Genomic DNA, 27,255 nt, shown 5'->3' with positions numbered 1-27,255 from the left:
AACTCAAAGGGTTATAACAGTTCCAATGGAAAACACTTGAATCAAAGTCAAGTCGGAATCCAACTAGATAGGCTCAGAAATATTATTTTTCGGAATCGTTTATGTGGTTCAAAATCAATATACATTCAAGTAGGTATTATGGCCTACATGTCTTGACTGAGAAAACCTTAGGTCATACCTCTATATTTTGGATATTTTGGTATGAAGTAGTAAATAAACATTTGAAGGTTCAAATGGAAAAGGTATCATGTTTTAAGATGGAAAACGGTCATAGTATTTGCCAAACGAAAAATATACAAGTTCAAATAGAATCTTAGCCCTCGAGCGAAAATTTGGGCAGCACGCCCTTTGTATTTTCCTATTTCCAGCCATTTATGGCTTCATTGTTTTCCTCAATCAATCCCAACATTACACATAACATAAACAGCCACTCAATATGCTCAAGACAATACAAGGACAAAATTTAGGCTAACAACAAGTGCGGAAACGAAGTTTACAAAAGACAGTTTTGACGGATTTTTACGGAATGGGTACATCCGAGGCTACGCTTATCGGATTGAGGTGAAACTTATACCATTTCGAAGCTAATACAAGGGGCTACAAGGTTGAAGAAGGCCACTCAGTCTAGTTTGCAATATATCTAGGTCAAAATTGAAATATACGAAACCAGAATCTCACAAACAGGTTGGCTAACCGCACAATTGTTAAACAGCAATAACTCAGGCTACCGAAGTCCAATTGAAGTGTATCTTATGGTGTTTCGAAACTAAAACACAACCCTAAATTTCTTATGAAGACCTCAAAGGCCAAATCATGCATTTTCATGATCAAAAATGGAAAACTACATGAAAACAGAATTCCAGGCGCGAAACAGGTTTCATGGACAGTCAAGGGTATTTCGGTCATTTCATATGCTACAGTGGTCTGATCAAGCTGAAATTTTGTAGACAACTAGTTTATACTATTGGCTACAACTTTCATGTTTTGGCCAAAATCTAATTCGGTAATTATCATGGTGAAAAGTCACTATCAGATTAGGTGAAATGTCAACCCTGTTCGCTGAACTCCTACCTAGACCAGTCTCAGGCTACCGAGCTCGGATTGGGCTGAAATTTACAGAAAACTAGAAAACATCATTCTATACAACTTTCATGTTTTGTACTAAGGCCAATTCGGCCTCTAACCTGGTCAAACAGAAACGAGCAGAACAGGGGTTAGTGAAACCCTAATCTGGAATCTTTGCCCCAAACCAGAATTTTTGTACAATCTATCACATCCAACATATATCAACTTCATTTTACACTATAACTAACCAACAATCCATGACTAACCAACACCAAACATATGAAATCAGAAAAATCAAGCATAAAATAAAAATTCATCAATCTCCACCAAAAATCATAAAATCTTCCACTAAAACATCTCTTTAGCCATCACAAGTCATGAATTTACCATTATTGAAAACAAACAATGGATATTTACACACCATACCTTGATAACTCACAAAAGGTAGTAGCTTAGGTCTCTTGCTTCCAAAACAACTCCACCAACTTCCTCAATCCTACCTAGCTAGAGGTTTTTATGGAATAATCTCAAGATTAATCGGTTGGATTGCAAGATTTAGGCAAGATTAGAAGCAAAAGGTTGAGAGTTTTCTTTTCTTGTCTTCTTGAGAGAGAGAGAGTCGGCCAAAGGCTTGCAAAATTGGGTGATTTTTGGATCAAAATTGAGTATTAGTAAAGGTAAGAAATAATGGTTAAAGTCCAAGCTCGAATGAAAAAGTGACACGTGGCACCTTGTAAGTTTAACACTTATCCTTTTGTCTCTCCATCATTAACCATGTAAGCAACCTCTAATTATCTCTTAACATCTAGCAAATTAATCCCAGTACACAAAACTTAACCTAATTGGCCGAATTGTACCGAACTTTCCGCACTAGCGGGTCCCACGTCCGACATACGCTCTTAATTTCTCGAAAACTAACCGATACTAGAAAATCATCTAAAAAAGAATATTTACTCATAAAAATTATCTAGAAATTTTCCTAATAAAGAAAATGCAGAAAAATATGCCATTAAATAGAATAAAACCCAGAAAATGAGAAAATTACGAGGTCTCACAATAAGAAAGAAAATTATGTCATGAGTTTTAGTTCTCCGTACCCGTTATGTTCCATTCCCTTTCTTTGGCCACTTATTTCTACATATATAAGATTTAATTTCCCTTTCTTTGAGTTTCATCTTGGTATACCCGTGACCCTCTTAAGGGATTATTTTGGATTTCAAAATTAATGCGACTGGTATCAACTAAATCTTGAAGGGACATTTTGTGTCTCCCGATATCCTCTTTAGATTTACATTTATATCCATATAGAAGCATCTAAATGTAATAAGTGTGAGAATTATATTAGAAAAATTTTGATTAGTTCTGACAACTACTTTGGGTTAAGTTGAAAGGGTGCATTTATTTTGTGGAAATGACTGATATGGGACGATATAAAGCATGGACGCAATTTTTAGTTTGAAGTGTATTTTTTCTTGAACTTTAGATCAAAGACTATTTGATTTATAAATTTGTATACTCATGTTTTTTTGTTAAATTATAACTATGGTTGTATTGAGGGATTTTGAGGGTTGCTTGCCGTAATTTTTTGTGAATTTTAGGTTGATTTAAGTGATTTTTGAAAAATAAAGGCTTGGATTTAAATCAGAAATTTGACCAATTTTCGTTCATTCTTTGTAAAAATTAAAGTCAAAAATGAATTTTTCGTGAAAAACATAGTTAGAAATGGTATTTGGTTCATTTTGGAGATTGATGGCCGGTGGCAATTCGACAACAGTTCTACCACCGTCAAGGAGTTGTATGTGTGGCCGGAGGTGAGGAAGAAGTAGCACAAAAAAAAAGAGAGAAAAGGGAAAAGAAAAGAAAAGGGAAAGGAAAGAAGAGGAGTGGGCTTCTGTTTATTTTTTGGTATTAAACCCAAAGTTTTCATTAGTTTATGTATGTTTCAGTTGGGCTCTGCTTGTTCTTTCGATCAAATAATTTGCATATTATATTCAGGTCGAAGCAATGTAGCTCAAACACTAAGAATGTGCCCAAAAATTGTTTCTTTGTATCTTCCTATAATCAGAAAATGAATTTTACAATTTGACCCCTAAACTTTCATGTAATTTTACTATGACCCAAAAATTATTAGAATTCTTTCATTTACATGGTCAATTGAATTGCATTTTGGCCCCTAAACTTTATCTTTATTTATGTTTTGACCTTCATTTTCAAAAATTATGTTTTGACATTAAAAAATTTTAATTTGTAATTCAGCCCCTAAGAGCTTTTTGATTTTGGATATATAATTGTTTTCTTTCTTTAATTATTAATTATGCTTCATTTAAATGCATTTAATTTTTAAATTTAGGTATTTTAAGACTATTTATGTTTGTTGGCATAATGAGGTGGATTTAGTACATGTTTACAATCTCTTTTAAAGTATTTTCAATATAAATTAGTGGTTTCATCTTTTTGTTGAATCTTAGCATAAATAGGTCAATTGTCTCTCATTTAGTCACTACTTCAAAAGGAAAGTACCCCATTACTCTTTTAAACTTTGATTATGTGCTCTCATGTGCTCCTACATATATAAGATTTAATTTTCCTTTCTTTGAGTCTCATTTTCACATACTCGTGACCCTTTCAAGGAATTATTTTGGACCTCACAATTAATGTGACTGGTACTAACTAGATCTTGAAGGGATATTTTGTCCCTCCCGATATCTCCATTAGATTTAGATTTGCATCCATATAGAAACATCTAAATGTAATAAGTTTGAGAGTTATATTAGAAAATTTTTGACTAAATTTGGCAATTAGTTTAGGCTAGTTGTAAAGGTGCATTTGTTTTGTTGAAATGACTGATTTGGGACGATGTAAAGCATGGATGCACTTTTGAGTTTGAAGTTTTTAGACCAAAAAGCGGTGAATGTATTTTTCTAAATAGTGACTGTTTGATTTATAAATATGTATACTCATGTTTTCTTTTTGCTAAATTGTAACTATGGCTATATTGTGAGATTCAAGAGGGTTCTTTGTTGTAATTTTTTGTGAAATTTGGTGTTGATTTAAGTGGTTTTTGGAAAATAAAGGCTCAATTGTAAACTAGCAATTTGAGCAATTTTTGTTCATTTGTTGTAAAAACTAAGGTCAAAAATGCATTCTACGTAAAAAACAGAGTCTGGAATGATATTTTGCTGCATTTTGACAACCGAGAGTTAGCAGCGATCTGACAATGGCGCGATCACCGGCGTTGCCATAGTCGCTAGAGAGGAATTGCAACTGTGGCTAGAGTTGAGGAAGAAAAAAGAGAAAAAAAAAAAAGAAAAAAGGGAAAACAAAAGAAGAAAGGTGGTTAAACCCAATGTTGTTATTATATTTCTTTTTATCTCCCTATGATCGAAAAATGGATTTTGCAAATTGACTTCTAAACTTTTAAATAATTTTGCAATGATCCAAAAATTATTAGAATTCTTTCATTTACATCCTTATTTAAAATTACATTTTGGCCCCTTAATTTTATCTTTATTTAATATTGACCCCTAATCTTTTTAAAAATTATGTTTTGGCCTATAAACCTTTCTAATTTTAGCAATTTCAACCATAAGAGCTCTTTCATTTCGTAATTATAATTGTTTTCTTTCTTTAATTATTAATTATGCTTCAGTTAAATGCATGTAATTTGTAAATTTTAGGTGTTTTAAGATTATTTACATTTTTTTGGCATAATAAGGTAGATTTACTATAGCTTACAATCTCTTTTAAAGTATCTTCAATTTAAATTAGTGCCTTGATCTTTTTTGTTGAATCTTGAGTATAAATAGGTCAATTGTGTCTCACTTAGTCACTAGTTCAAAAGGGAAGTACACTTATTACCCTTTTAAAATTTGATTATGTGCTCTTATATGTTCTTACATGCTCCTATGTATTTATATGTTTTCATGTGTTTTCTTTTATTTATTTATTTTAAGTTTTTATTCATTTCTATGTTTATTTAATTCAAATTTTGTAATTCTTTATGGGTATTTAAATATCCAAAGCATAATAGATATGTAATATTTCTTCTTTTTTATAAAAATTGTAATTAGATAGACAAATGTAATGGATAGATTAGATAGGTTTATTATCTTATATTTCCCCTTTTATACTGTATTTAGGGTTCCGATGTAATAGTTGGGTTTTGTGTGCTTATATATCTTATGAGCTTATGTATTTTACCCGCTTTTCTTAGAATTTTGCATCTAAATAATATACCTATATGCTATGTGCTCTATACGATCCTATATGTTTATTTATTTTAACCTATGTTTTATATGCTTTATTATAAATGATGAATGCATGAGTCATCACACTAGTCCAACGTTAGTTGTAGTTTCTCCCTCTATTTCCTTATTAATTCAACGCTTGTGAGATTTATAGAAATAAGCTAGTTCAATACTAAACCTTTAGTTCATCCATGCATTAGATACATCCTTCGTACATCATCCATTGCATTTTCACACTTTTTTTTATTTTAGGTTATTTTTTTCATTTCCATGATATTTTCTTTTATATTATTCCCTTATCTTGATATGCATGAACCATTTCTTTTAGACTTGCATTTCACTTAGTAATATTGAAAATAATAGGTTAGTTTATTTTCTTGCTTAAATTAGAAGAGTCACCATTCAGCTAAGGAAAATAAGTGATTGTGGCTTTCTTAACCTTAATCCGCTACTATCCTTCTATAAGAAGGATAACTTATGTCACAAGTTTTAGTTTCTTGTACCCGTTATGTTGCATCCCCTTTGTTTGGTCACTTATACCTAGATATATAAGATTTAATTCCTTTTCTTTGAGCCTAATTTTTGCATACTCGTCACCCCTTCAAGAGATTATTTTGAATCTCGCAATTAATGTAACTGGTACCAATTAGACATTGAAAGAATATTTTGTCCCTACAGTATCCCATTTAGGTTTAGATTTACATCTGTAGACACAAAAAATTGTCATTTATTTTATTTCTATTTCATTTTTTATTATTCTATTCATTTTATTTTATGTTATTTTTATTACTTACTTTGTCTAAAGAAAATCATTTCAAATTCATTTTTTTAGAAAAATTAAAAAAAAAGAGAGAGAAAGAAAGAAAGAAATAAAGAAAAAAGAAAGAAAAGGAAAAGAAAACAACAAAAAACTAGAAATTTTTGTAGAAAAAAGAGAAAAAGAAAGAAACCAGAAATTTTTGCACGCACGCATTTTTCTTCCTCCTTCGTATGAAGCAGGAAACCAGTACAAGGAGGAAATGGCAGCAGCAAATTTGATCCCATTTTCCACTCGACTTTTTTTGCCTTTTCTTTCCATTCAAGCCCCTCAGTACTAGAGGACACCTCACCCATTGATTTCTATCAAGAAAGTTCCAGAATTAAAGCCATCCAATGGCTCAAAAGATTGCAGCAATACCTGGGTTTCATCCTTTCCTTTGAGGTGAGGGTTTGGGAGCCTTAGTTTCGTATAAATGGAACCAAAACAGAGTCATTAGGGTAAGAGAAAGGTAGGAAGAGGACGAAAAGGCAAAAAGGGAGAGACAAGAGAAAAAATGAAAAAACAAAAGAAGATTAAGAAAATTTCTGCAAAAAAAATATGCGACCAGGCTAAGCCATCAGCCTACTTTCTCATCAAATACTGATCAGATTTCGAGTTGTTAGGAGGATTTTTTTACTTCTGCACTTTCTTGGGGTGCAGTAAAACAACTTTCATTCAGAAATTATTCAGAAAAAACAGCTCCAACTTCATCAAATTTGGGCCCAAAGTCACGAAGTCATCAACCCTTTGAAGAAATTTTGCAACAAAAGAAAAAAAAAATTGAGCTCCCACTGCGATTTTCACACGTTTGGGTTTGTTTCTTTTACAGTGTAACCCGTTATTTTGTTAAAGGTAATCTTTTTTCATATTGTTATATTCGTATATCATCAGATTTACATAAAAAATGTTAAAATCTTGCCGCTGTACTTGTTGGATTTTTTCTTCTTCCCTCGTGGTTTTCCTTTTCTTTTACATGTTCTTAGCCCAGATTTTGTCCCATAATGTCGTGTTCAGATGTTTAGATTTGGTGTTAATGAAGCATGATATGCTTAGAAATCATCTTGTGCAATGTCTTGATGAATGACGATCCCAGAAAGTTGCAGCAATGCTCTCGAACCAGATGCATGGAAATTTTAGAAATTTGCATTTCGACCCCTTAATTTCCACCTAATTGTACTGTGACCCAAATTCTGGAAAAACTAAATCAATTTTGCCCTTTTAAAGCTTTAGTTCTCTTTTGCCTATTTTAAGTGGGTTTTAGGCAGATTAATTCTAGATTTTAACACAAAATTAAGGCTTAACAATTTTTGGTAGATTTATTACCTTGTTGGGTTTTAGTAAAATAGGTTAAGTTGTATTAAGGGTTATTTTTGTTTGGGTTCTGATAGTGGGTTTTGGTTTATTTTGGTTGGGTTTGGCATGGGTTTGCAGGGATAGAGCCCTTGCACTTCGGTTGGGTTGGAGTGGTGAAAAATGGCAGGCTGGCCTGTTCTCCTGCCTTGGGTTTTTGTTGGGCCAAGATGGTCTCCTACTAATTATTTTATATTTTATTTTATATTTCTCCTACTAATCATTTGGACTTGGGTCTCATCTCACTTAATGATCTAGATTTAGGAATTATATTTTAATTTATTATTGGCAAATTTTAGCATCTGCTGCGCACCTTTCTATTTCCCTTTTTGACAATTATATTTTAATTTACTCTCGGGGAGTCTTAGCATCTGTGGCATACCCTTCTATCTTACTTCTTAACAATTATATTTTAATTTACTGTTGAAGAGTTTCAGCGTCCACTGTGCATCCTTTTATCTCCCTTGTTGACAATTATATTTTAATTTACTATTGAAAAGTCTTAGCGTTTGTCACACACCATTCTATCTCTCTTCTTGACAATTACCTTTAATTTATTGTTGGCAAATCTCAGCATCCACCATGCATCCTTCTATCTCTTTTTTTGGAGTGTAATCGCGTCCCTTCGTATAACCTTTAATTTACTATTGGTGAGTCTCAACTTCCACCACACATCCTTCTATCCCCTCTTCTTAGAGCGTCATTGTGTCTCTCCATGGAGCTTTTTATTTTCTATTGAAGTGTAATCAGTTCCCTCTATGCGACCTTTAATTTACTATTGACAAGTCTCAACGTTCGTCGCGGACCCTTTTATCTTTTTTCTTGGCAATTACCTTTAATTTACTGGTAGTGAGTTGCAATGTCTACCACGCGCCCTTCTATCCTCCTTCTTAGAGCGTAATTGCGTCCCTCCGTGCAACCTTTAATTTACTATTGGCGAGTTTCAGCATCCACTGTACATCATTCTATCCCCTATTCTTGGAGCGTAATTATGTCTCTTCACGCACCCTTTTATCTTCTATCAGAGCATAACTGTGTCCATCTACACACTTTTTTCTTATTATGAGAACTCATTTTCTTGATTGGTTTATTTAGTAATTGTGTTTTATCACATATTCTGTGTTTCATGTTTAGAAGTTCTGATGGCTCAAACTTCTTTATATCTCTAGAGATCCCTGATGGGATACACATCTGTTTCATCATGATTCATTAGCATTTAAACTGTATTTGGCCAAATTCTCATGGTGGGATATATAGACAATTCTACACGAGTTCGTTTAAGTCTTTTGCAATTTTATTGCATCATTTTTGTTCAATAATTTTTTAACTCGGTGTTTACTTGCTTATTTTAACTCAGGTGCCGGCAGAAGAGATAAATAAGCAATTTAGTGTCTACGTCTTTATCTTAAATTTCTTCAAAACTCTAGACAAAAGGGAGTAAGTTGTAGTTACTAAATTTTTAATGTTTATTTTTTAATATTTTGTTGAAATATTTGTAGACACCAAATTTTGGTTAATTTTAATATTTTCTTAAGTTTTTATCTATTTAATGGTCATTTACTTTTATGCATTTTAATGTGAATTTTCTTGTTTTTAAGGTTTATTAGAAAAGAAATATCACTCTCTAATTGTCGCGCCCCATTTTTTGATAAATAAATAAATGGTTTAAAAAATGTATTTTTTGTGATTGGAAAATGAATTGTGATTCAAAAGAAAAAATGGGTCTAAATGGGGGGTTGAGAATGCGACGATTTGACCCAAAATTATAGTTTAAAAAGGGTTTTTGAAATAAAAATTGGAGTCGCCACTTGGTAATGAGTTAAGGTGTACCAAATCACCAAAAAATGAATTTTTTAAAGAAAAAATAGGAAAAAGTAGTAAGAAATCCCTTTTAAACGACTCCTCGTCCACGTAAACCAAAGAAAAAGGTTCGGGAGTCACATTTGACAAAGGGGAAGGCAAGGATAAAATCCAAGGCACCCCTTTGACCTAGCCAAGGCTAGTTGCATGATTTAATCAAAGATTTTCTTGTTTTAACCAAAGAATTTATTACATTTGGATGCACTACATGAATGCAAACCCTAGACCTAGGGGTATTGGGGGAAATTTCTCTTCAAAGGTTGAGTGGTGCCGATCACATTAATTGTGAAGCCCAATAACGATCCTTTGAAGAAGTCACGAATAATGCGAGTGGGATGCAAATGAATGGAATGCATGTATACAATGTGAGGACATGAGTTTGAAAAAGTAATAAAAAACAATAAATATGTAAATGAAAATGTGCACGTGAGTGGGCAAGGTACGGTATGTGAAATGATAATATGAAGTGCATGTGTGCAAGTGATGATAAAAGTGTTCGTGTGCAAGTGAAGAAACATAAAGGTGCACGTGTGTAAAATGGGAGGAAAAATGAAAGTGTGGTGAGGGTATAAAATGGTAGAGTGGATTTAAAAATGCATGAGCCTAGGGAATTCATGCATATTGGGTACGGGGAGACCTAAATCGTGACTCAATTTGCCCTTTTATAGAGGGAATACAAGCGTGCTAAGGCTTAGAAAAAGCCACACTCGTCTATATCCCATATTTAAGGGGACTCTCAAGCAAATGAACCCTATAACTAGCATGAAATGCAAAAATCCTAAAATGGAGGGAAAAGGGGTTCAAGGGGCATGCAAAATGATAAAACTAAAAAGAATGCATGACATGTAATGAACATGCAAACATGTACTAACGAGGGGAGATCCCTAAGGGTCTAGCGTTGGACTAGCCCATTCTATGAATTCCGACTAGCATTGGACTAGTGGAAACGTACATTCATCCATCACATTCATTCATGCTATGGAAAGCGAGTAGACATGCCAAGCACTTATAAACACATAGCACATAACATTTAGCATGCTCGACTAGATGCAAGGTCCTAACAAAGCACATTAACACGTAGCAACTAAGCATGCAAGACACATAAAACAATTAAAGCCCTAACTATTACATTTGCTAGCTAGGCACATGACTTCGATAGGTCTTCATTGAATGCTCCTCCAAGCCCTATCTATTACATTAGGGAGACCCTACTACAATCTAAAAGGGGGAAAAGGAATAAAATAATTAAATCCCTAACTATTACAAGCCAAGAGGTGTACACATACCCAATAAAGAATAACTTAAATAAAAAGCAAAAAGTAAATGACATAAATAAAAGAAATTAAAGAAAGGCTAGGAAAGCAAAGTAGACATGTATATTCACATAACACGTAGGAGCACGTAGGAAAAATAACTCAAGAATATAGAAGTTACCTCCCTTGCAATGGAAATCGAGTAAATGAGATATTAGTTTCAAAACAATAAAAAGGGTTAAGGCACCAATTTATTTGACAAATAATCACAAAGGATAAAAATAAACATGAATTTGAATCAATTAAATCATGTCAACAACCCACATTTAAGAAGTCAAGAGAAGAAAGGACTTGATTGCAAAGATTGACAAAATTTTGGGGCCAAAATTAAAGAAAAATAAAGTTCAGGGACCTATTTGCAATTAAATTAAGGACCGAATTGAAAGAAGTTGAAAATATCCAGGGCCACAGTACAGTCAAGGGGAAATTCAGGGACTGATTTACAAAATCGTTTTCTGGTTTCTTCATGGACCAAACCCTTGGGCCATTTGCTTTATTTGTTTGGGCCAAAGCTTCCCAGCCCAATGGAAATTCAGAACAAAAAGGGAATGGGCCATTTTATTTGTTCGTTTGGGCCAAACTCTTCCTAGCCCAACCGAAAACCCAAGCAAAAACAGATGGGCTAGCTTAACTATTTTGACCCAAAATTAACCAACCAAACAGATGGGTCATGATCCTCTGGCCCAAACCAAAACCCAAGATAAAATAAACTAAGTCCACAATTACCAACCCAATTAAATATAATTACCTAAAACCTAAACCATAACACCAAACCCAACAACATAGACAAATCGACAAGAATATTAAGTCACAATTATGCACTAGAATCCAGAATTGATTCATCCAAAAAGCCACATAAAATATGCAAACAGAGGATTAAGCTTAAAAGGGTGAAATTAGTCTGATTTTCGCAGATTTTGGGCCATATCAGAATAAGGGGGGAACTTGGGGTTCAAACACTACAAAATAGGGACTTAATTGAACAAGATCTGGAAGTTATGTGGGCTTTAATGTGATTTCATCACATGGCAGGGGCCAAACTGAAATTAATTCAGGACCTACTTGCAAGGGAAAACAAATCATTCGGGCCGTGATGAAATACTTAAAAAACCAGGGGACTGGAACTACAAGATCAGATGAATAATCATCTTCTCCAAAACAATCTAAATGTCGGCTTCTATTTCAGCTTCCTTTCACGGACAAAAGCAACAAAAACTCAACTCTGATCATTTTAAAAAGAAAAATACAACTAGCATAAATCCATACAACGAAACTTGACCATTCCCCAAATCCAAATGGAACTCAAACTCCTACGAGGGAAAGGATAATAAGTAGAACAGAAATGAAAGCAACAGAGAAACATCCGAACATAAACATCTCTCAAAACTCTTCTTTCTTGCTGCAAAATCAACAATCTTAGGCCAGCTTTGGATTGGCCAAAAACCGCTTCTCACACAACAGACCCACACAAAATTCATCAATTTTTTGCAGCTTTGATTCAACGTTTTCTATCAGGCATTTCTTCAAACACCAAATGGGCATCAAAGACTTCATCGATTCTTAGCTCAATTGGGGTTATAATCAACCCCAAAATTGCCAGAAATCCGAGGGAAATCAGCCCCATCAACATATAAGCATAGATATTAAGAAATTTAAATTAATTAACAGGAAAATTGCACTAAATAAACCCCCGGCAGACCCATTTCTGAAGCTTGAGAAGAACTGAAATTTAAAGAGAAAAACTTACAGGGCTCTTGCTCGGGATATTCTGCAGGCAATGACGGTGGAGGCGAGAGACGCGACGATCTCTTCGACGGCAGATTTGGCAAGAAAAATGTCACAGTCAGCAGCGGATTGCTGGAGAGCTTGGAGGAGAGCTCCGGGCTGGCGAAAAGCATCGTTGGAGCAGAGGTCCGCTTGGGATCTCCGTGAATAATCTGATAATGAACCTTGCACGATGCTGAAGCAACAATAAAGAGCGGATGATGATTCATATGTATAAAAATCAGTTCTGCCCATGCTGCAAAAACGCGCTGGTACCAGTTGCATCTTCGCTCTGTTCCTCCTTCTCAGACGCAAACCTCTTCATCCACCGCCATCCTTTCTTTCTCTGTTTCTTGTTGTTTTTCTTTACAGCCTTGCTCTTCCGGTTTCTTCCTCAATTTTTCCCCCTTAGCTCTATCTGTCCGCCGACCTTCCACTTCTTCCCCTATTTTTCACTCAGCCGAACCCCCCCTTTCTGGCTTCTGTCTCCCTCTCTGTTTCTTTTCCTCTTTTTTTCCGTCCCTCTTCCTCTGTTTGTCGTTGTTTTCTCAAACCTCACCCTCCGCTGTTTTTTCCTTGCTTGGCCGAAGCCATCCACACTCTCTTTTCCTCCTTCATTGCTGCCTGCCGAAGCTCTTCCCTCTGCTTTCCTTCTGCTCTGTTTTGCTTTTTGTTTTTTTTTCTTTTTTTTTTTTTGTTTCTGGCTCTCCCCAGACGAAAACCTCCCTCCGTTCTTTCTTGCGGCTGTCCTCATTTTCCAAAACTCTCTCCCCCTTTGCGGCTGCTAACCTCTCCTATTTATACCAAGCTAACCACCCTAAAACCCTCAGCTATCCTCTGCTATATTTGCAACCAAGGACTGCCCAAGCTTTCTTTTTTGCAAGCTGCAACAATACGCAGCTTTATGCCGCGTATCCCTTTTTTTTTTTTTAAATGAACCAAACGAAAATAAAATAAAAGATAAATAAAGTAGAAATGACTAAAAATAGATAAATAAAGTCAAATAAAACAAAATTACTATTTTTCTTTTTCCTTTTTTTTCTTTTTTATGATTTTTCTTTTTTTCTCTTTTTTCAAGAAATTCTATGCTAAAACTTAAAAATAAAAATAAAAATAAAACTAGAAACTAAAAACTAACAATCGAATAAAACTAACACGATAAATAAAAAACTAAAAATAAACAGTAAATGAAATTACACCAAAAATTTGGTGTCTACAGTTTGCCCCTCTTTGTCTGAGTTTTGGAAAAACTTGAGACAAAAAAGTAGACACCAAATACTTACCTGCGTTATTCGGCTGCGAATTACTCAAACGATGGGGACTGACCCCTGACAGGAAATTTTAAAAATCGGGACTGACCGAGACAGAAATTTAAACGGGACTAACCCGAAAAGGAATTTAGACGGGACTGACCCGAACAGAAATTTAAACGGGACTGACCCGAACAGAAATTTAAACGGGACTGACCCGAACAGAATTTGAAAACGGGACTGACCCGAACAGAAATTTAAAACGGGACTGACCCGAACAGAATTTAAACGGGACTGACCCGTACAAGAATTCAAACGGGACTGACCCAAACAGAAATTTAAACGGGACTGACCCGAACAGAAATTAAAATCAGATGAATTGAAGTGAGATGGAGTGTTGGTGAGATTGACCCATGTTTATTGGTGATGCAAATGAAAGAAGTGAAATGAAGTGTTAATGGAACTGACCCATGTTTGTTAGTGATGCAAATGAAATGCTCACTAGTGGGACTGACCCACGGCTAGTGACGATACCAAAGGAAGTGCTCACTAGTGGGACTGACCCACGGCTAGTGGCTAACGAAAAGAAATGCTCACTGGCGGGACTAATCTCACGCTCCAGTGGCAATGAAAATAAAATGCTTACTGGCGGGACAAACCCAACTCCAATAGCAATGAGAATGAAATGCTCACTGGCGGGACAAACCCAGCTCCAGTAGCAATGAAAATGAAATGCTTACTGGCGGGACAAACCTCAGCTCCAGTAGCAATGATCATGAAATGCTCACTGGCGGGACAAACCTCGGCTCCAGTGGCTACGAAAATGAAAAGCTCACTGGCGGGACAAACCACACGCTCCAGTGGCTATGAAAATGAAATGCTCACTGGCGGGACTAACCTCAACTCCAATGGCTATGAAAATGAAAAACTCACTGACGGGACAAACCTCAGCTCCAATGGCTATGAACATGAAATGCTCACTGGCAGGACTAACCTCAGCTCCAGTGGCTATGAAAATGAAAAAGCTCACTGGCGGGACAAAGCTCAGCTCCAGTGGCTATGAAAATGAAAAGCTCACTGGCGGGACAAACCTCAGCTCCAGTGGCTATGAACATGAAATGCTCACTGGCGGGACTAACCTCAACTCCAGTGGCTATGAAAATGAAAAGCTCACTGGCGGGACAAGCCTCAGCTCCAGTGGCTATGAACATGAAATGCTCACTGGCGGGACAAACCTCAGCTCCAGTGGCTATGAACATGAAATGCTCACTGGCGGGACTAACCTCTGCTCCAGTGGCTATGAAAATGAAAAAGTTCACTGGCGGGACAAACCTCAGCTCCAGTGGCTATGAACATGAAATGCTCACTGGCGGGACAAACCTCAGCTCCAGTGGCTATGAAAATGAAAAGCTCACTGGCGGAACAAACCTCTGCTCCAGTGGCTATGAAAATGAAAAGCTCACTGGCGGGACAAACCTCAGCTCCAGTGGCTATGAAAATGAAAAAACTCACTGGCGGGACAAACCTCTGCTCCAGTGGCTATGAAAATGAAAAGCTCACTGGCGGGACTAACCTCAGCTCCAGTGGCTATGAAAATGAAAAAACTCACTGGCGGGACAAACCTCAGCTCCAGTGGCTATGAAAATGAAAAAGTTCACTGGCGGGACAAACCTCAGCTCCAGTGGCAATGAAAATGAAGTGTTGGTATGCATGCAGAAACTGTATAGAGTTTACTTGGAGAATTATCCAAAAATTTGCCCCAGTGTGATGAATTGGTCAGTGGGATTAAACCCGAGCCTGTCCAATGAAATGTTGGCGGCACGAAATCCAGGCCCAACGTGATATTGTGAATGTTGGCGGCACAAAATCCAGGCCCAACGTGATGTGATGTTGGCGGCACAAAATTCAGACCCAACTTGATCTTTGGAATGTTGGCGGCACCAAGTCCAGGCCCAACGTGAACTTTGTGAAGTTGGCGGCACCAAGTCCAGGCCCAACGTGAACTTGTGAATGGTCAGTGGGATAAAACCCAGTCCTGCCATCCAATTGATCAAGAAATTGAATTTGATTTGCCAAGAAACAATCAATTAAATTTGATTTTCCAAGAAACAAGAATTTGAACTTGATTTTTGACTTTTGAAATTTTCTGATTTTTTTTTTGAGAGAATCTTTTCAAAAATAATTTGCCCCAAGTGTAGGGCCCTTTTCTCTTCTTTCTTCTCTTTTTTCGGCATCGGCCTTTCACATCACCAGATGCTCTTTCGTTGATTTCAACTATGAATACCTGCACAGGGGGCTTGCCAAAGTATGACATGCATTCAAATTTCTTATTTGAAAAGAGCAACGTGATTGGTTTTGACATCCTCAAATGTATTACAAAAAATTTTGCCCCAGTGTGGGCTATTTTGCAAAATCTCTCACATGAAAATTTGCCCCAATGTGGGCCTATTTAATTGCAAAAAATTTGTTTTGAATGACTCTCCATTTATTTGAACAAAGTAAGCAATTGCTTTTCCTAACATAGCATGTGAAGGAAATTGAAATGTCTTGCTTAAACTCATATAGCAAATTTCATGATGAATTTCTCAAAATAATGCCAAATTACGAAAGATTTCTTCCCCACTTTAGCATCAATGCTTTGGGTGATGGGTCACCAATCCTTATTGGCTCATTTTTCAGGAGCAAATCAGTGATCTTATTTCTGATTTTTGAGGGGGTTAAGGGAAATGAGAAGTCAAGATTTGTTTTATTTTGGTGCTCAAAACTATAATTCTTTCAATACCACATCTTAGTGAAAGCAAAGAGTTTGTCACCCTTACTTCCTAAGAAAACTTAGTCAACAGATAAGCTTTAAACTTGCAACAAATGGGTAGGAACGATAGCTAAACATGCGAAAATTGGTTATACCCTTATGATCACAAATGATTGATGGATTTTCTTATGAGCATAATCCTCACTTTGGGTTGCCATGAAGGAATAAGTCAACGATGGACTTTATGAGCTTGTAATGTGGCTTGAAAATGACAGCTAAAGAATAAGACTTTCAAAAACGTTGCACCACAGATCGCATTTTTCCAAAATTGCCCCTATTTTGAACTCAAAAGATTTCAGACTTTGTTTGGATTTTCTCATCATTCCCCAGGGACTTCAGCGTCGAATTTTTCTGCATCTTCTTGCATTTACTTTTCTTGCTTTGCTTTTTGCCTCTTTTCCTCTTTTTCTTCGACCTAGTGGGTTTTCACATGGTGAGCAGCGTCAACCCCATACCCAGGCAATTCAGAAATACAGCTAAAATTTTCCGGCATCAGAAATTTTCTTGACAGGGCCATTGCAAAGAACAGAAGTCAGGACTTTCGGCTTTTGTAATGGAGTCTGGTGGGGTGTTTAGAAAAGTTAAGGCTTGAAGGCAGATTTTAAAAATGATTTGAAGAATCTGAGATCGCATTGTTGTGCCAAACCTATTTTAGGGTTAAATCAGAATTTGCCCCAATTTATGCTCAATTGAGGCTTTTTCTCTTTCATTTTCTTTCTTCTTTTGACTTTTCGGCTTTCTGCCATTTTTGAACTTTCTCAAAATTTGCCCCAGTTTATTTTTTGAACTGAGATTCTCTTTTCTTCTTTTGTCTTTTAATTTTGTGGCTTTTCACTTTTTCACTTCTTGAAATTTTCCTTTTCAACTCAAACTTGCCCCCAATGTGGGGTTTGCGATTCTCAGGGGTTGCCAAACGAAATAATTTATTCTGATGGCTCAAAAGGGATAACTAAGGATAGAATGTTTGATTGGAAAAGAAGAGGGCCTGACCTTTGTTCCGTCCCTTACAATAACTCTGAAAGGAAACTTTCGTTAATGCGAAATTTTTTGCATGTATTTGAATTACTGACTGAGGAAGACCCTTGTTCATCCATATTTGTGAAACATAGGCGGTCCGTGCGGACAAATCTCTTCCTTTTCTTTTTTTCAAAATTGGAACCCAAGTGGAATCAAATTTTCCCAATCTGCGGTTCCCTTTCCCCTTTTTCTTTTTTTCTTTTTCAAAATTCCCCAATCTCCTTCCCCAATGTGGGGTGCGATCATATGTGCACTCGAAAAGAACCACCAATTTTTTTTTGCTCAAATGAGGATGCAAGGGATAAATGGTGTTTAGGTTGTAGAAACGATGGCCAAAGTATCATTCTTACACCTCATGACAACCAAAGTAATGAAATGGTCATTGAAAATCCATTCCCCTTTTTGATATTTGAAAATTTTCCAATGAAGGGTAGTGATCATTAGGGCTCTTATCTGAAACGAAATTACTCTTTCAAAGGCTCAAATGGGAGAGCAAATGATGAAATGTGTATAGGTAGAGAAAAGAATGTTCGAAGTTTCATCCCAAATTTCCAAAGCAAACAAGAGTAATGCACATTTTTGCTTTCACTTAAATGTGAATTGAATCCAATTAGACACCATGGACATTTTTTCAAGCAAAAGTTGCCCCAATTTGCAATTTTATCAATCAATGTGACTGATTTTATTTTGGGGTCAATAGAAGTGACAAAAATATGAATTGTTCAGTGAAAGAGAAAAGGTATCTCATTGGGTCTTTTGAGTGACCTCTCTTATTTTTGAGCACTTTTATTGTACAGCTCGGATCACCAATCGGGAGTAAGGATTTTAGAAAGCATACACTTGTGAATTTTCGGGCTGGAGGTTGAGGAAATCTCAATTTGGTCATATTTTCTTAAAATTCATCATGAAATCTCCAATGAGCAAAAGAATGAAATGTACATGAATATACACAAAACGATAATTGTCTAAAAACTTTATTGTGAAAAAAAATTTTAAACAAAATTTCTCGTTCAATTATAATATAAATGAAAAGAGAAAACTTTTAAATAGCTTCCATATATACATTTTTTCTTTTCTTTTGAAAAATGTATTAACAAATCAAAATGTTCCTTTGAAAAACAATTGCAAAATCTCTCAGAAACTTTAGCCTAGATCTTTCAGATGGATCTTTCATGTTTTGATTGTAGGATCTGCCCAAGAATCAAATAATACTTGTAACTTCCACACTTTATTACATCAAAAATTGTTATCAGATGTAGAAAAACATTTTCGCCTTATTGAAACATTTTCATGAATGCAGGGGAGGGGGAAAACAAAAGAAAAATACCCTGAGTTAGTAAGCAAGATTATAAAATCGGTATGCATGTCCTATGGGGGAACCCTTTTATGCCAAGGGTAGGCCTAGCATGAAAATGCAATCCTCTAGGGTAGGCACCATACAATACCTGATGAATCCGATCAACCGCTAGAGTGAAAAATGATTTGGAAAAATTTGGCCAATTGAAGTGAAAAGAGACATTTGTCCTAAAATGAAGGAAAAGTCCGAATGGATTGCTGCTTTGATCGACGCATGAAATAATGTGTAAAAGAGATTGCAATGTCTCAATTAATTTATTCGGTGACCCTTAGACTTAAACCCTAAAAAGGGAAAAAACGGGTCAAATAGATTGGATAAAATTGATGATTTATTAAAAAATGACCGAATTGCCCTAAAAATAGGTAAACTGGTCAAATGAATTAAATGAAATTTGATTTATTCAAAAATTGATCGAATCACCCTAAAAAGGGTAGATTGGTCAAATGAATGAAACTTGATTTATTCAAAATCGATTCGATTGCCCTAAAAATGGGTGAATTGGCCAAATGAATGAAAGAGAGATTGATGATTTATGCAAAAATCGACCAAATCACCCTAAAAGGGTAAATTGGTCAAATGAATTGAATGAAATTCAAAAATCGACCGGATGACCCTAAAAAGGGTAAATTGGTCAAATGAATGATGACTTTTAAAAAATCGACCGGATGACCCTAAAAAGGGTAAATTGGTCAAATGAATGGATGATTTTTCAAAAATCGACCGGATGACCCTAAAAAGGGTAAATTGGTCAAATGAATGGTTTATTCAAAATTGATTATGAATTGACAAAATGGATCGATTGAATCGTCCGGCCATTGGTGGCTTCAAAAAAATTAGTCTATGAGCCTTCTAAAATCACGATTTGGCCTCAATTTATCGTCTCAACAATGAGGAATCATTTGTGAATTTTCTTCAAATTAATGTCCTTTTACGCAAGGAAATTTTACCAATTAGGTTTAAAAATGGCCAAAAAGTGATTATCAGACGCTCATATTCTAACGTGCAAAAGTTGCTTTATTCTCTTCAAAAAGATCGAATCCTTACCTTACCTTGTGCACTACCCCTTCGGATGGTACGAGAAAGGTAAACGTGCAAGTCTCATTGGATTAAGTATCCGAGACACAAGGTGGCTTATTCCTAACACGGGATCCCCTAAAGGGCATTCCCTTTCTAGGGTTATGCATGATGCCATTTATTAAAGCGATGTAAATATGCAATTCAAAATGAAATGTGACCTAAGGAACCCTTTATTTGCCAGGGTAGGCCTAAAATGGTATGGCATTATTAATTTATGAACAAAATATACCACAATTTTCAAACGTGCAATAGCCTATCTACAAGGGTAGGTCCTAAAAGGAGGTCATGCTAGACCTCTTATTTCCTAACGTTTGTGAATGCAAAAGATAAGAAACAAGGAAACGTTAGCTCAACACATAATCACATAACACGTTGGACAATTAGATGATACAAAAGCAACAAAGAAATAAGGAAAGAGGGTGGGATCCCTCCCCTTGTGCATGGTGTCCCTAATAGGGTAAGGTCGACTCTACCCTAGGCAATTCTAAAATGGATGCATGAGATTGGGGTTCACTAATGCATCTAGACTCGACAAGTTCAGGTCCCCGAGCCTTCAGACTTGGAAACCAAGGGTCATCACTCCCAAGGTTCCTTGTCGGTGGCTCGAGCGATTCCCCAAACGTTGCTACGCACACGTCGTGTTACGGCTACCCGTCTGGGCGAATCTAAAAAAAATCCTCAACCTTCGACTAAAAACTAATAGATCATCAACCGAAAGTTTAAAGCGGAAGATCGAGTGACCCCTCGGATAATGCTACGCACACGTCGTGATACGATCACAAGTCCAAGTGGGTCGCCTAAAATCCTAATAGGGTGGAGTGGCGTGACAAGCCACTAAAAGAAAAATAAATGAGGGGTAAAAATAATTAAAGCGTATGCGCGTATGCTAGTACTCGTTTGGAGGGGAGGGATCAAGAACCAACGCGAGACTCTAAGGTGACACACCCCCCCAAATGCAATGCGAGCGCGAGGTAAGCAAGTAAACGTACATCCAATCAACCAATCATACATTCGTGAGCGAGGGAGTAGTTGGATACGCGTGAAATGCAAAAATCCTAATAAAAGGAAAAATGCAATCCTAAACACCCAAATGTGATATATGAAAAGATTAAAAGAAGAAAAAAATTGATTAAATCAAATTTGCTCGGACTCTCGAACTTCCCCAGTGGAGTCGCCAACTGTCACGCCCCATTTTTTGATAAATAAATAAATGGTTTAAAAAATGTATTTTTTGTGATTGGAAAATGAATTGTGATTCAAAAGAAAAAATGGGTCTAAATGGGGGGTTGAGAATGCAACGATTTGACCCAAAATTATAATTTAAAAAGGGTTTTTGAAATAAAAATTGGAGTCGCCACTTGGTAATGAGTTAAGGTGTACCAAGTCACCAAAAAATGAATTTTTTAAAGAAAAAATAGGAAAAAGTAGTAAGAAACCCCTTTTAAACGACTCCTAGTCCACGTAAACCAAAGAAAAAGGTTCGGGAGTCACATTTGACAAAGGGGAAGGCAAGGATAAAATCCAAGGCACCCCTTTGACCTAGCCAAGGCTAGTTGCATGATTTAATCAAAGATTTTCTTGTTTTAACCAAAGAATTTATTACATTTGGATGCACTACATGAATGCAAACCCTAGACCTAGGGGTATTGGGGGAAATTTCTCTTCAAAGGTTGAGTGGTGCCGATCACATTAATTGTGAAACCCAATAACGATCCTTTGAAGAAGTCACGAATAATGCAAGTGGGATGCAAATGAATGGAATGCATGTATACAATGTGAGGACATGAGTTTGAAAAAGTAATAAAAAACAATAAATATGTAAATGAAAATGTGCACGTGAGTGGGCAAGGTACGGTATGTGAAATGATAATATGAAGTGCATGTGTGCAAGTGATGATAAAAGTGTTCGTGTGCAAGTGAAGAAACATAAAGGTGCACGTGTGTAAAATGGGAGGAAAAATGAAAGTGTGGTGAGGGTATAAAATGGTAGAGTGGATTTAAAAATGCATGAGCCTAGGGAATTCATGCATATTGGGTACGGGGAGACCTAAATCGTGACTCAATTTGCCCTTTTATAGAGGGAATACAAGCGTGCTAAGGCTTAGAAAAAGCCACACTCGTCTATATCCCATATTTAAGGGGACTCTCAAGCAAATGAACCCTATAACTAGCATGAAATGCAAAAATCCTAAAATGGAGGGAAAAGGGGTTCAAGGGACATGCAAAATGATAAAACTAAAAAGAATGCATGACATGTAATGAACATGCAAACATGTACTAACGAGGGGAGATCCCTAAGGGTCTAGCGTTGGACTAGCCCATTCTATGAATTCCGACTAGCATTGGACTAGTGGAAACGTACATTCATCCATCACATTCATTCATGCTATGAAAAGCGAGTAGACATGCCAAGCACTTATAAACACATAGCACATAACATTTAGCATGCTCGACTAGATGCAAGGTCCTAACAAAGCACATTAACACGTAGCAACTAAGCATGCAAGACACATAAAACAATTAAAGCCCTAACTATTACATTTGCTAGCTAGGCACATGACTTCGATAGGTCTTCATTGAATGCTCCTCCAAGCCCTATCTATTACATTAGGGAGACCCTACTACAATCTAAAAGGGGGAAAAGGAATAAAATAATTAAATCCCTAACTATTACAAGCCAAGAGGTGTACACATACCCAATAAAGAATAACTTAAATAAAAAGCAAAAAGTAAATGACATAAATAAAAGAAATTAAAGAAAGGCTAGGAAAGCAAAGTAGACATGTATATTCACATAACACGTAGGAGCACGTAGGAAAAATAACTCAAGAATATAGAAGTTACCTCCCTTGCAATGGAAATCGAGTAAATGAGATATTAGTTTCAAAACAATAAAAAGGGTTAAGGCACCAATTTATTTGACAAATAATCACAAAGGATAAAAATAAACATGAATTTGAATCAATTAAATCATGTCAACAACCCACATTTAAGAAGTCAAGAGAAGAAAGGACTTGATTGCAAAGATTGACAAAATTTTGGGGCCAAAATTAAAGAAAAATAAAGTTCAGGGACCTATTTGCAATTAAATTAAGGACCGAATTGAAAGAAGTTGAAAATATCCAGGGCCACAGTACAGTCAAGGGGAAATTCAGGGACTGATTTGCAAAATCATTTTCTGGTTTCTTCATGGACCAAACCCTTGGGCCATTTGCTTTATTTGTTTGGGCCAAAGCTTCCCAGCCCAATGGAAATTCAGAACAAAAAGGGAATGGGCCATTTTATTTGTTCGTTTGGGCCAAACTCTTCCTAGCCCAACCGAAAACCCAAGCAAAAACAGATGGGCTAGCTTAACTATTTTGACCCAAAATTAACCAACCAAACAGATGGGTCATGATCCTCTGGCCCAAACCAAAACCCAAGATAAAATAAACTAAGTCCACAATTACCAACCCAATTAAATATAATTACCTAAAACCTAAACCAAAACACCAAACCCAACAACATAGACAAATCGACAAGAATATTAAGTCACAATTATGCACTAGAATCCAGAATTGATTCATCCAAAAAGCCACATAAAATATGCAAACAGAGGATTAAGCTTAAAAGGGTGAAATTAGTCTGATTTTCGCAGATTTTGGGCCATATCAGAATAAGGGGGGAACTTGGGGTTCAAACACTACAAAATAGGGACTTAATTGAACAAGATCTGGAAGTTATGTGGGCTTTAATGTGATTTCATCACATGGCAGGGGCCAAACTGAAATTAATTCAGGACCTACTTGCAAGGGAAAACAAATCATTCGGGCCGTGATGAAATACTTAAAAAGCCAGGGGACTGGAACTACAAGATCAGATGAATAATCATCTTCTCCAAAACAATCTAAATGTCGGCTTCCATTTCAGCTTCCTTTCACGGACAAAAGCAACAAAAACTCAACTCTGATCATTTTAAAAAGAAAAATACAACTAGCATAAATCCATACAACGAAACTTGACCATTCCCCAAATCCAAATGGAACTCAAACTCCTACGAGGGAAAGGATAATAAGTAGAACAGAAATGAAAGCAACAGAGAAACATCCGAACATAAACATCTCTCAAAACTCTTCTTTCTTGCTGCAAAATCAACAATCTTCGGCCAGCTTTGGATTGGCCAAAAACCGCTTCTCACACAACAGACCCACACAAAATTCATCAATTTTTTGCAGCTTTGATTCAACGTTTTCTATCAGGCATTTCTTCAAACACCAAATGGGCATCAAAGACTTCATCGATTCTTAGCTCAATTGGGGTTATAATCAACCCCAAAATTGCCAGAAATCCGAGGGAAATCAGCCCCATCAACATATAAGCATAGATATTAAGAAATTTAAATTAATTAACAGGAAAATTGCACTAAATAAACCCCCGGCAGACCCATTTCTGAAGCTTGAGAAGAACTGAAATTTAAAGAGAAAAACTTACAGGGCTCTTGCTCGGGATATTCTGCAGGCAATGACGGTGGAGGCGAGAGACGCGACGATCTCTTCGACGGCAGATTTGGCAAGAAAAATGTCACAGTCAGCAGCGGATTGCTGGAGAGCTTGGAGGAGAGCTCCGGGCTGGCGGAAAGCATCGTTGGAGCAGAGGTCCGCTTGGGATCTCCGTGAATAATCTGATAATGAACCTTGCACGATGCTGAAGCAACAATAAAGAGCGGATGATGATTAATATGTATAAAAATCAGTTCTGCCCATGCTGCAAAAACGCGCTGGTACCAGTTGCATCTTCGCTCTATTCCTCCTTCTCAGCCGCAAACCTCTTCATCCACCGCCATCCTTTCTTTCTCTGTTTCTTGTTGTTTTTCTTTACAGCCTTGCTCTTCCGATTTCTTCCTCAATTTTTCCCCCTTAGCTCTATCTGTCCGCCGACCTTCCACTTCTTCCCCTATTTTTCACTCAGCCGAACCCCCCCTTTCTGGCTTCTGTCTCCCTCTCGGTTTCTTTTCCTCTTTTTTTCCGTCCCTCTTCCTCTGTTTGTCGTTGTTTTCTCAAACCTCACCCTCCGCTGTTTTTTCCTTGCTTGGCCGAAGCCATCCACACTCTCTTTTCCTCCTTCATTGCTGCCTGCCGAAGCTCTTCCCTCTGCTTTCCTTCTGCTCTGTTTTGCTTTTTGTTTTTTTTTTCTTTTTTTTTTGTTTCTGGCTCCCCCCAGACGAAAACCTCCCCTCCGTTCTTTCTTGCGGCTGTCCTCATTTTCCAAAACTCTCTCCCCCTTTGCGGCTGCTAACCTCTCCTATTTATACCAAGCTAACCACCCTAAAACCCTCAGCTATCCTCTGCTATATTTGCAACCAAGGACTGCCCAAGCTTTCTTTTTTGCAAGCTGCAACAATACGCAGCTTTATGCCGCGTATCTCTCTTTTTTTTTTTTTAAATGAACCAAACGAAAATAAAATAAAAGATAAATAAAGTAGAAATGACTAAAAATAGATAAATAAAGTCAAATAAAACAAAATTGCTATTTTTCTTTTTCCTTTTTTTTTCTTTTTTATGATTTTTCTTTTTTTCTCTTTTTTCAAGAAATTCTATGCTAAAACTTAAAAATAAAAATAAAAATAAAACTAGAAACTAAAAACTAACAATCGAATAAAACTAACACGATAAATAAAAAACTAAAAATAAACAGTAAATGAAATTACACCAAAAATTTGGTGTCTACACTAATCATTTTTTTCTGTAAGAATCGAAAACAACCTAAGAGGTGGTGAATTAGGTTGATTAAAAACGTAATTAAATTATAGGCACTTTTTGCTCAATATGAAATTAACCCTCTTTTCTAAGTGATCACACAATGAATCAATTAATGAATGAACAAAATCACTTGAGAGAAGTAGAAGAGATAAGCAATGTAAATATCACAAACGTAACAATAAATAAATAAAAAGGAAAGAATTGCAAACCAATTAACTATCCAACTCCTCTTGAGTTTGTAGATTAATTCAAACAAATTTTTTCAAGTTGATGAATTACAACCACTCTTGTGTACAAAGGAATGTTCACTTCCTCCTTACCCCGAACTCCACTCAGTCAAATTAGGAAATTTTACTATCCCTCAAGACAACTTTCACAGAGTTACACTCATGAAGTATTCACTCACAAATGAAAAGCTTACAATGAATCTCACACCACTAAGACTGCAAATCTTCCTTGAAAAGTGTTTTCTCACCAAAACTACTCTAAATCTTTTGTATCTTCAGTATGCAAAAGTTGTTTAAAGTATCTGACCGATCACTATTTATATAGGACCAAGAAAGTACCTCATTAATGCTTCCAACGGATAGAAAATAGCTGAAAAGTCAACTAACCATTGGAGTATCGGACGTCTGGTACATCTGAAGCATACGTCCGATAGCAGGCTGTGAGTTTGAAAAATCTTCTTCAATTCTATCAGACGTCCGGTGCTTGCGTCCAAAAGCAGACAATGAGTTAGAAGGAATATCTCAATTCTATCGAACGTCCGGTATTGTCTTTGCGAGCGTCTGACAGCTTTCGTCGAGTTTGAACGTACCTATCGGACGTCCAGTGGTGGAGTTCTTCATGCGTTCGAAGTTGCGCAATGATTATCGGACATCCGATCCAAGCGTCCGACAACTTTCAGCAGCCTTTGTCTCATTCAATGCACTTGATCTTTGAATCTGGTTTGCTTCATAATTGAAAGTTTTTCTTGAAAAAGATATTAGTATTATTCATTAATTTTGTAAACATCAAAATTTAGGGACCAAGGTCAACATTCTCTCCCTTTTTGATGATGATAAAACAATGGATGGAAGAAACAAAAAAAATTTTGCATATGAGCATAAACTCCCCCTCACTCGTTGCATCAAAAAATTTTATAAGCTCAGAATAACTCCCCCTTTCACATAGCATTCATTTCTCCCCCTTTTTGTCATCATAAGATGAGAGTAAAATTCAACAACCATAATTCAGTAGCAATAATAAAGAATCCAGTATTCCAAACGAAAACAGGGAGATGATATCAGAATTCAGCAATCACAAACATACCAATATTTACCAACATATCACAGAGAATTGATACCAAAAGAAGTATCAAACAGAGAAATGAAAGAAATATCGAACAGAGAAATAACAATTAAAATAATTTTTAAAACAAATCATCACTAGATCAGCATTATTCGATCAGCATTATTCATTTCTCCCCCTTTTTGTCATCATAAAACTTTAGTAATATTCAAAAATATCAAGGAAAACTCAGTTCAAAATATCAGAAACATCAAAAGAAAATTGCAAAAGAATATTATAAACCAGAATCCTACCGATCTTACCATTATTTCCTACT

At 36.2% G+C, this 27,255-nt stretch overlaps 1 pseudogene; it reads left to right on the top strand.

The window, feature by feature from the left end:
* LOC113689172 (uncharacterized) overlaps positions 1 to 24,566 on the top strand; it is a 33,675-nt pseudogene extending 9,109 nt beyond the window's left edge.
* The last annotated feature ends 2,689 nt before the right edge of the window (positions 24,567 to 27,255 follow it).

The sequence above is a fragment of the Coffea arabica genome, chromosome 5c (assembly GCF_036785885.1).
Source record: "Coffea arabica cultivar ET-39 chromosome 5c, Coffea Arabica ET-39 HiFi, whole genome shotgun sequence".
NCBI classification, from domain to species: Eukaryota; Viridiplantae; Streptophyta; class Magnoliopsida; order Gentianales; family Rubiaceae; genus Coffea; species Coffea arabica.
The sequence above is the reverse complement of the archived record's forward strand: the minus strand, read 5'-3'. Positions and strand labels throughout refer to the sequence as shown.